This window comes from Durio zibethinus, chromosome 21 (genome assembly GCF_047325235.1).
Source record: "Durio zibethinus cultivar Kanyao isolate XHJ-2024 chromosome 21, ASM4732523v1, whole genome shotgun sequence".
In the NCBI taxonomy this organism is placed as follows: domain Eukaryota; kingdom Viridiplantae; phylum Streptophyta; class Magnoliopsida; order Malvales; family Malvaceae; genus Durio; species Durio zibethinus.
In genome coordinates, this window is record NC_143182.1 from 21,415,563 (window position 1) to 21,427,843 (window position 12,281).

Genomic DNA, 12,281 nt, shown 5'->3' on the forward strand with positions numbered 1-12,281 from the left:
TCAATGGCTGTTAATTTAACAGTATATATATATATATATATATATATATATGCAATGCATGAATGTGAACTTGTGCATGCATCTCTAATAGATGTATGATGTATGTTGATAGGTGTTTTGTGCATCAACAATGTCATTTTTAATCTTTAAAAGAATCTGTTGTTTATATTTATTCGAGGAAGCATTACAAAGAGTTAGAGAATTGGTTCATTTTGGAGGATTTTTAAATTGTGAATATCTGTGAAGGACATTAATTAAGGAATTTCAATAGATGGAGTCTAGTTACTTTTACTTTCTATTGTCATCATCATGTAATCAATAAATAATATTAATAAAGATTTTATCATGGATGAAGCATACATCATGTTCTGCTGACTTCTAAATATGCATAAGAATTATGTAAATGTAAATATAAATGATTGATTATTGAAGCAAAACTTTATGTGAATAATTATTGCTTCTAAGAAAATGGATTTTCATAAGAATCACACTAATATATATAGTAATTTAGCCTTCTATCTTCATTTCATTTACATTACTTTTCTGTTTTATTTCACCAGCATCTATGTCTTTTAAGTCTTCCTATGTTAGTAATATATTACATGGTAGCCCCCTACAAGCCTTTCCTTCTTTTTCAATCTCTAATCATGGTCATACGTTTCTTGATATTTATATTTAAATGAAAATTGTAAATACTACATATCTTGTATTATCATTTTTAAAATTGGTAGCGATTTAGGTTTGTATCTTGTTTAATTCTTTTGCGTTAAGATATTTTTTTTTCTAGTGTAGGATGACTCCACAACTATAACTTCTTATTAGACTTATGAACATGGGTTTATTGATTATATTTCTTTCAAATACCTGGTGACACTTCCTCAGACATTGCTAATTGTATAGGCATATCAAGGGGATTCATATATAGTTTGAGCAATAATATCGAGGAGTTTGCTTTTTTGGAATCTATTTTGCTTTTTGTTCCTAATGGTTATCATTGTGTGGATCTATCTTTATATAAGGTGAAAACTATCTCTTTATATTTTTTGAATCTAACAAAGAATAGTCAAAATGCTTTTGGTTATTTAATGATTCAGCCTTCATTTTTTTTAGTTTGAGTTTTTTAGGATATTTTTTAACTTAATTGAAGTTTTTTAAAAATCTAAAACAAGAGGGATAAATTGTTGTGTTATTAAATGAAACAACTGCCTCTGAAAGCTCTAAAGAATCTTTTATGATGATCGTCCAAACTAATAATCTCTCATTTATGTTTATTTCAAGATCCATTTCTATAAACCTTTGGAACTTAAATCAACTATAGGAAAATGTCTCTACTGGCAGATCCTAACCACACTTTTTGGACTAAATAATTGATAGGACCTTTAACTTTATTGTTTCTACTACTCAATATTTTTAGATGTTAAATTAAGATTGATACAAAACCTAGTTCGACTGTTCCATAGGAACTGGTTAAAATAACCTATTCAAGTTGCATGGAAAAAGCCTAAAATTGGATAGACTAAATTCTTTGATGGATCTTGCAAAGCTAGTGGCAAAAGCAAATATACCTTGAATAAGCTGTTGTGATGATTCATGCACTTGATCTTCATCCCTACAATGCCAAAACCTTTGCTCTCCGAATTCCCAAGTCTTTAATCAGTTTATTCTACAAAAGTATTGCAAACATTCGTTATAATTGTATATTTGTATTTAATTCAATGAAAGGTGCCTAAGCATTAAACATTCTGAAATTCAAAGAAAAAATAATTAAATTAACTAACTTTAATTAAAAGTTAGTATAATTTGCAAAGTTTACCTATATAGAGATAGCAAAAAATTTGATATTGATGTGAAAAAAAAGATTTCTTGTTAATATTGCAAACACTTTTCTCTAATGGAGCTTGGATAATTAATTCTTTTTTGTATTTGTATTTAATGTGAAATTCTTTTTTTTTTTTTTGACTCAATAGAAGTCTAATAATAATAATAAAAAGAGTTTAAATTACATTTTTTAAGAAGTCTAATAATAAAATAGTTCAAATTATAAATTATCTCAATAGAAATTTAATAATAAAAAAGCCATTTTAATTTAAATTTATCAAAAATTTTATTAAAAGTATTTTGGTTGTTCACTATTATTATTTAGAGTTCACATATTTATATATAGATAGATGATATATATATTTATATTGAAGGTTGTCAAGAATTAGATTTGATTATTAAAATTAAAAGATTAATATTATATTAATAGATTATATGATTGTTAATAAAATTTTAATACCTATAAAAAAATCAGGTTTTAGCAAATAATTTGAAATAATAAAATAACTAAGTGGAGTTTTACTAAGCATGTGTTTAAAGAATAAAATTTATCCTTTAATTCCTTAGCCTAGTAATTAAAGAATTCTTAAAAAGATATAAAAATTTTGACTTTGAACAAAAATCTCTTTCTTTTTCTTTATGGTTTTCTTATGCATCAAAAAAATTGATTTTTTTTGTAAAAAAAATTATGCAACTCATAATGCAAATAATAAAAATACAGGTGTGTATGAAGCAAAGTACTCAAACATAAAAGGACTACCTAGCAAAGACCAAAAGCTATCCTTGTTCGGTGGATTGTTATATAAAATTCTTCTTAATTAATCTTCAAAGCAAACTATGCATAACAGATAGTCAACTGAGTCGGGTTCTCTAAGAACAGATGAGCAAAGAAGAGACAATCAAATCAGAGAAGAAGGGAAAGGGAAATTTGAGCTACTGGAAATTACAGGAATGGGGTCTTTGGGATGAATCATCATCAAAAGCTAACTTGATTATTTTTCAAAGTTTTAGCCATAAAATATTCTTCCCGAGACCACCCATTCCAATGATTTCCAGAGGCTTTTCCCTTTCCCTTGCGTATATCTCTCGTGCTTTCGTCATCTATGCAACAAGGTATATCTTCATATAATCTTTAATTTCTTCTTATTGTTGCTTCTGTTTTTTCTTTTTTTTTAAATTATTTTTAAGCTTTTTTGGATCTCATCTGTTTTGCTATACTAAATCCAGGCTACTTCTAGGTTTGAGGGATCTAACGATCTATGGGAAACTTGACAAGAAAACCTGGAGAATGTTCAATTATTCAGCCATTTCAGTTCTTTTTTTTTTTTTTTTGAATTTGTTTTTGTTTATGTTTGTGATGATTGATGAAGGTAAAAAAAAAAAAAAAAATGAAGAAATGTCCTTTCACTGAAAAAAGCATAAGATATTGACCAAGGTTTAAGCAATGTTAACCCTTTTGGAGGAATTTATGCTTTTCTTTTCTTTTTGCCAAACGAAAGAAAAAAATTTGCTGGTAACTTCCTCGGTAATCCTCACCATTCAGAATAAAATTTTTGAATTTAGTAAATAATAAAAAATTAATAAAAAAAAATATGTATTTAATATTGGGTTGAAGATGGGATGAATATAATTTTAAATTTTTTTAGTCGGATAATATAATAATATTACATCATATATATATATATTTATATACATATGTAATAAATAAATTTTATTTTAAATTAATTAAAATCAATATTTTTTATTTAAATATATGTTAATATTTATATTTATAAAAAATAAATATTTAGTGGTATAAAGATGAAAAAAAATTTAAAATACTTATACCATATAAATATAATATAAAAAATACAAAAATGATTGATGTTTTACTCGTTTTATATTTTATCCATTCCCATCTCTAATAAAAGAGGGATCAGCACCCAAATTGAACCCTTCAGGAAAAGGAAAAAAAAGAACTTTGAGGCTTATGAACCAACGTTTGATTGCATTATTATGTCATTTTATCACTAGATTTTTTTTAATCCTATTCCACCGGCTATTTACATGAGGCAAAAATTGGGAAATTGAGAAGAAGTATCCACTAATTTGAAGTATTCGGATCCAAAAGCAATCAAAATTAAGCTACTAAACTCCATTGCAATTGAATTTTGAGATATTTGGAGTCCAAAGTAATCAAGATTAAGCTACAACTCCATTGCAAATAGCCAAATAGCCCTTAAAATTCTAAATTTATTATTATTATTAAGTAATGGTTTATGATTTTATTAGATATTACGTTAAAATTTTGTGATGATTTTCACGAATTTTGCTACCTTTCACCTGAGAAAAAAATAAATAAATAAATAAAAAGGGCAATTTTATATTATGGGCTGCCACAGACAAAATAAACCTAAATCATCAATGAACCCAAAGAAAAAAATTACATGGACTGACTCTATGAGCCCAATAAGCATTATCCAACCCTAAGTTGAAAAGATACCCAAATAATCTTATTTAGCTAAAACTAGAGTCCTAACTCATGACTCAGCCCAATGGTGAAAATATAGCTTTTAAATAAATAAATAAATGCAACCTTCAAAGCAATTTTTTTTCATTGAAGTTCAAATTTGATTCCTCCATAAGTCAAAAATTTTTTTCTCCCTATCCTAATTTTCATGAATTAAATCTTTAAATTTTTATTAAAGTTAATTCAAAGATAATTTATAACGATGTTAAAATTCTGTGTTAATTTCTATCACATAACCTTTTGATTAATGACATAGCATCCCAAACTATATTTTTTTGTTGGATGGTACACATTAGCACGAATAAATTCCTTTTAATCAAGAAATCCCAAAATTTTGTCTTATATAGAATAAAAATATTAATTATTATTTAATTAAATTAAATTAATCCATCTCATTGTGTCATATCATTACCACATCGCATGTTGTCAAAATTAAAGGCAAACTTCATAATACTGTTAGCAATTGTTTTTAAATAGATTTTTCGTAAAAATATAAGGATAAAATTCATTAAAGATTAATATCATGAATGATTTTTAAATTATAATAAAATATTTAATGTGATATATGAAATTTAAAAATTTTTAATATGATACATAAATTATAAATTTATTAATTAATATGATATTAACTTTTAATATGATTAATTTTAAAAAATGACACGTAACGGATAAATAATTTTTTAAATATCACATTAATTAACATATTTATAATTCAGATATCGTATTAAAATATTTAAAGTTTAGAAACAATTGAACATTTCAATATAAATTTTTTTGTTAACCGAATTCATTACAATCGAGTTACAATTGGGGTAGAGGAACATGCAATATGCGAAGTGAAATACCACATAAGAGTCTTCTTCGTCTATCAATTGAATATATGTTTATTCTAATTAATTGAGGTCATGTCGAGGACTATTTTGGCTAGCTCTTTCCTTTTTCAGTATTTATTAGCTAATCGAATCTCAGACATTATTGCGATGAATATCATGTTATCGATTCCACTTGGCCAGCAAGACATAAATTCTCCGGCAACTTGATCATGTGTGTCCACATACAAAAAAGGAAATGTACTAAAGAAGGGTTAGAATATTTTGAACGAAAATAACCATCAATTATTTGACGAACAATTGAATTTTACGTCATAGATCGATGAGTAGTTGATTCTTTTCTTTCCATGATTTTTTTATCCCTTAATTAGCTTCGAAAAAAAAAAAATGGGAAGGATGTCCCTCCATTGAGGGAAAGAGAAAATATTAACAATAACGGATTTAGAATTTTTTACGAGAGTGTCCAATTAATATGTAAACGAATTTATTAATTTTATTGACAAAAAAGTTTCCAAACGAAAATTTAAGCGGTCCATAAAAAAAATATCTTTCTTATTTTCTTGTTTTTCAATTTTTGGAGGTATCTATATATATATATATATATATATATATATATATATTTTTTTTTTTCTAATTGTTGGAAGGGTCTATAAATACTCAACTTTTTCACATGGATCCCGCTACTGAAGATTAGGATAGCAAAATGTGCTTGGCGGACTCAACCAAAGAAGGGGTCAAAAGATATATGGAGATGCTAAGAGCCTTGAATTAATATAGAAGAAAGGGAGGAATAAATATATTCTTCCCTCAACCCCATTTAGAGAATTCTCCGTTAGCTACTTTGTAAAATCCTCCAGCTATTAGGCAAACAATTTGGGAACAATTCAATCTAATCTAACTCCATGCATGCAATTGCTAGCATATGGTGATTCTGATTCTTAACCAACAGAAAAATTAGACAAATCGTTGATAGTGCGAAGAAAAAGGTGAGATAAATAATGCTATACGAACTGATCTTATTGACCACTTTTTATGTGCCAAAATGGTATAGGAATCACATTTTCGAGTGCACTCGATCTTTAAGATCCTTTACTTTTGTATTGTCAGATTGACAAAAGAATATCGTTTGCAATATAAAAGCATATCATTATATCGTAAGATGACACTATTTTCATTCATATATTTTTTGCTTTCTCCAAGCAAATCGGTTGATTGACACGTAGGTTCTTATAAACATTGTTAAAATGTTGTTATTTTATATATGCTAAATATTGAATTTTATATAATTTTATATTTAGGTTGAGTTTTTATTTATTTATTATCAATTTATTTTAGACTGGATACTTAATAAATGATATTATCTCACATTTGTTGCATTTTTTATATTCTTATGTTCAAGCGCCTATTGAAGTAATAAACTTATTAATCATAAAATATTTAAATATGCATTCGATGCTGCAATGAGACATTGTATGTTGGGAATAGTAATTTAAATCCCATAAGAGATTTATTTGGGATTGATTAGATATTACTTGATGGATAAGAATACTTGTTAAAAAAAAAATTTAAGATGAAAAGGATTCTTGATAAGCAAGTTTGTATGCTTATAAATAGGTAAAGTCTCTATAAAATTAAGTATGAGAAAAAGATGTAAGAGAGTTATAGGATTTTATAGGATAGATCTCCCATAGGACTACAAATGATTAACGTCTTTATAGATGTGTATGTTTAAGTGGACTAGAAAAGAATGAGAAGGTCTATATTGTATGGTGTATGAGTGTACATGAGTATGTGTTTGTTTGGGTTAAGAATACTTCATAGGACTAGAAAAGATTAAGAGAATCTATAGGTATTGGTTATGAGTGTTTGATTTGATTGTATGTTTGTAATTCTCTACAACTAAGTTGATATTATTTTTCATCTGTGGATGTAAGTCGATTGGGTTAAATCATGTTAAATTATTATTTTTTGTGTGCTTGATCGATTATTTGATTTTGCTTCATTTGACTTGATTAATTGAGACATTTTAGCCTAACAAGTGATATCAAAGCTGTCGTAATCTCTAATAAGTGGTATTAGAGCATAGTTAGAGCCATGGGAAGAGGCAAATCTAAAAGAACTCTATTAAAATAAGAAGTTCGGTTTGTGTTTTGAAGATTTATTTGTATTAAGCATGAAGACACACAAAAAAATATGATTGTGAGACTTTCATTGTAGATGAAACCAAGTATCTCTAACATGAAGATAGATGATTTATTAAAATTTAAGTCAAGGTGGAGATTGTTGATAAGAATGACTTAAATCCTATAAGAGATTTGTTTGAGATTGGTTATATATTACTTGATGGATAAGAAGACTTGCAAAAAAAGAATTCTAAAAGAAAAATGATTCTTGACAGGTAAGTTTATATGCTTATAAATATGTGAAGTTTCTATAGAGTTAGGTATGAGAAAAACATATAAAATAGTTATAGGATTTTATGGAATAAACACCTCATAGGACTACAAGAGATTAATGTTTTTATGGGTATCTATATTTAAGTGAACTAAAGAAAAATGAGAGGGTCTATATAGGTATGGATATGAATGTTTATGAGTGAACTAAATGAGACTAAGAGGGTCCACATAGGTATGGTGCATGAGTGCATATAGATATGTATTTGTTTAGATTGAAAATATTCCATAAGAGTAAAAGAGATTGAGAGGATTTATGGGTATTGGTTATGAATGTTTGATTTGATTGTATGTTTTTAAATCTCTACAACTAAATAGATTTTATTTCTCATCTATACAAGTAGGTCAGCTAATTGAACCACGTTAAATTGTTGTCTATTGATTTGCTTGATCAATTGTTTGATTTTACTACCACTGGCTTGATTGATTGAGACCTTTTAGCCTAATAAGTGGTATAAGAGCTGTTGTAATCCTTAATATTGTAAACCTAACATCTTAATTTTTTATATTGAGGTTGGAATCTTGAGATTGAAAGAGTGATATTTATATACTGTAAGGAAATAAATAACTTAATTTGGTAATCAAGACCCAACGAGTCTTGATATGTAGGAAACACATTAAAAGTTTGCATTTTGGATTGCAAGTGTATCGCACGTATTAGATAATATTCTCAAGAGATTTAAATTGATCGGTCCATGAACAATTCTACTTTTCATTTTGCATCCAAAATACATAATTTATTTCTATACTCAAATTTGGACTTGAGTAACATAAGTTCATAGAATTATTCTTTGTTAAAAAAAATTATTGCTAATAGTAATTTCTTAGCTATATGAACCTATTCAAACAATAGTATTTATAAGAAAAAAATATAATTAATATATATTTTTGGATTTGATGAGAATAATATATTATATAAGAACATATTTTTCAAAATATATAATATCTTAAGAAAATTTCTCTTAATTTCCTAACAATGATACCACTGTTGTAATATACTCTTTACCAAAATGCCATGGATGATGAAATAATAGACAAAAATAATGACAACCAACAAGAAAATTGGGATTTAGGTGGTTTGGCATTAAGCCTATGTACATCCATGGGTGAAGATGATGAAAATTTTCACTATAATGAAACAAGATGAATATAAGTTTTTAATAATCAAATACTCCCTAAAGCCTCACCAATCTCTCAACACCAAGAGTTATACTCTTTATAGGCCATAATTCTCCCTGCCTAAAACCCAGGTATTATACTCCCTATACGTGTCATAGGTCGAGACTCAATCTTCAGACCCACGCTGTTTCAGGATTTGGATATGTACTTATCCGACGTTTTAGATTAGTCTAACTGTCACGATTTACATTATTGTGAGGTATTGTCCACTCTGACTCCTTTGACCTTACGATTTTTTCTCACAAAAAGTGTCTCACAATGAGAAAAATGTATGAACCCTTATATCTTAAGACTAACTCTAGTACTCAATTGATGTGAGATTTATGACTCCTCCCTAGAACTGTAACATCTCTCCCACTCCAACAAAGGTTCATCATTCTTAGTGGAACATCACTAATAACCTCCAGAGTTGGCTCTGATACCACTTCAGTTGGAATTGGCTCTGATATTAACTGTTACATATAGAGACTCAACCTTCAGACCGACACGATTTCAAGACCCAGGCATACATTCATTCAACATTTCAGATCAACCTAATTGTCATAGTTCATATCCTTATGAGGTATTGTCCGCTCTGACCCCTCCGACCTCACGATTTTATCCTACAAAAAGCGCATCGCAAAGAGAGGAATGTGTGAACCCTTTTATCCTAAAATTAACTCTAGTACTCAACTGATGTGAGATTTATGACTCTTCTTTAGAACCGTGACATATGCTCCTTATGAAACTTACCTCTCTTGATACCATCTCTATGTAGAGATATTAATAGGTAGAGTACAAGGAGTGTATGGCATTATTCATCTATATTTTCGAATGTTTATATTATATTTATCTTCGTACTCATATTTAACAAATATTTTAAATATATCTTCATTCACTTTTATGCGTTTATTTAATTAGTATGGGTAATCATTATATTCATAATTTTAAAGAAATAAAAACCAAAATTTAATTTTTTAGTATTTTTATTTTTATGTTGTACATTTATATAATTTTTTTTAAAAAAATATATTAATATATATTTTTTAAATAAAAATATAATAATTTTAATTAATTTAATATTTATATCATTTAATAAAAAAATTATTTATTAAATATATATAAAAATATGTAAGTATGGATATGAAACGATCCTATATAATCCTTTATCATCTCCATCCTTGTATTTAATAAAATTAACACTCAAGGGTCCTTGTCCTTCAGCACAACAATGCACCGTCCATCCCCGTTTATAATTGTTAAATGGATTATCAATGAAGAGGCACGAACGTCAAAAAGAGTCGGCCGCCGAAATTCATATAAATTAAGAAAGCTCACCATTGGTAATTGATAAGCAACATTGGCGGCTTAAAGGAAGCAGCCGACTTGCACCCTTCAAAAGTTCTGCAAAGTTCTTCAAAGTTCTCCAACATTACAATTGGTTGTGGACCAAAATGTTTAAATTTGAATTTTGTTTGTAAAAAGTATCATTGAACGGCGGATAAATAAATTAAAACCAATTGCTGAAAACAAAGTAAATGGTTGGATTCGTTGTGCGAATCGAATCTCTAAGAGAAAAAGAAGGAAGAATAAGAGAGAGAAGATATGGGGTAATGCCAGGTGGTAAGAGTGAGAAAAAAATAAAAAAATAAAAAATCATTAAATGATGTGATTTAATTTTTTTATTATTTAATTTAAATTAAATATAAATATTAAACGTATATATTATATCCAAATTAAATTTTAAATTAAAAAATAAGAAATTAAAAAAATTAAATTAAATTATATATTTTTAAAATTTATATATATTTTAAATTTTTATAAAATAATAATAATTTTATATTAACATATATTTAAATATATTAAATAATATATTAAAAATTAAAAATTAATGAATTGAATCGAATAAAATCAAATAAGTAAAATTCAATTCAATTAATTAAAATTGAATAAAAATTTAAATTTAAATTCGAATAAAATTTTAAAATTTTATAATATTATAATATATAAAAAATTTAAATTAAATCTGATTGAATTTGAATTATTATCGGAATGTCAATGATAAATGGCTATAGCCAACCCCGGCCCCCTCCCCCCCACTTTATTATATATTGAGAAACAAAAGACGAACGACGAAATAAGATGAGATGAGAATAGCAGCCATTGATAGCAGGATACGGCTTTTCTCTTCTCAACTGGCATGCACATTCACGCTATACCTTGCTCTTTCTAGTTTCCACCATTATTTCGTTATAAAATTCTTCAAAACATGTAATAAGAACTCTGTTTGGGTTGATAAATTACAATCGACTCCTAATGACGACGTTACAGATATGTGCATAAAAAATAAACACATAAAAAAAGGAAATAGTAATCAATTGTTTTTTTTTTTTTTTTTTTATCTTAGAATTTTGTTTATGTAGAAATATGGGTATCGGTGAAATAAATTATAATAAAAAAATTATTATAAAAGATATTAAATTAAAAATTATATGTAATAAAAGTTTTAAATTATTTAATAGTTATTAAATTAATTAATAATTAAAAATTGTTAAATTATTTTTATTTCAAATAATTAAAAATTAATAAAAATAATAGTGATATATCAAATAATATTTTTATTATATTTAAATTTCAAAATTATTTCTCAATTTTTAAATAAAAATCTCCCTATTTAACTTCTACATTGATCTATAAGAAGAATAAACGATGTGTCACTTGCTACCAAAATGATATGCAACATCGATGTTGACATGTACAAATATTATTGAAGTCTTGTGACATCAAAATTAAGTAGGAGTGAAGAAAAAATGGGGAAAAAGAGGTAGACTTTCCCTATATAAAGGGATTTAGAAATCGTTTTAGGTCATCCAAGTCTCTCAAAGCAGAAACCTTCTTCTACTACTGATCTCCATTAAAGAGAGCTTGCTAGAGTCTGGCTCTAACTCTCCCTCTTCTCTATTTATTATATACACTTTTTAACTTGTTTTGATCTTATAGTATATGAGGAGGAAAGTGGGGTGACGTTGTTGACAGAAGATAGAGAGCACAGATGATGGCATGCAATGGAGTCTGCATTTCACTCTTTTGTGCTCTCTATTCTTCTGTCATCTTTGCACCCTTCATCCCCTCACTCAATGTAGCTTTCTGCATGTAGCTAGCTGATGATGACATATGCACTTGCATAATACTAACGGATAATAAAAATAGTATAGTCATAATATTCTTATTCTTATTTCCATCACATAATCTAACATATATTCTGTATTATTTGATTTTTTTTGTTGCTTTTCTGTTTTTGGAATCATTTTTCACTGTGGCGAGCTGTTCAGGAAGATATGATGCAATGCATTATCGCCTATTCGATTTGTAAATGCATGTATCATTTGCTTAAAGAGTTTGTTCGAATCCTTATTGTCTTCCAATAAATTATATACACCTAAATCTCCTAATAAATTTATCTTTAGATGAAATTGGTTTATACGGTTCATTAAAGTTTATATATATATATGT

At 27.0% G+C, this 12,281-nt stretch overlaps 1 long non-coding RNA gene across 1 annotated transcript; it reads left to right on the forward strand.

Annotated features, from left to right (window-relative positions):
* The first annotated feature begins 2,656 nt into the window (after positions 1-2,656).
* On the forward strand, positions 2,657-3,283 carry LOC149512986 (uncharacterized). Its single transcript, XR_016331516.1, has 2 exons — positions 2,657-2,931; positions 3,046-3,283. It is a non-coding gene; the product is annotated as an uncharacterized LOC149512986 (long non-coding RNA).
* Positions 3,284-12,281: the final 8,998 nt, after the last annotated feature.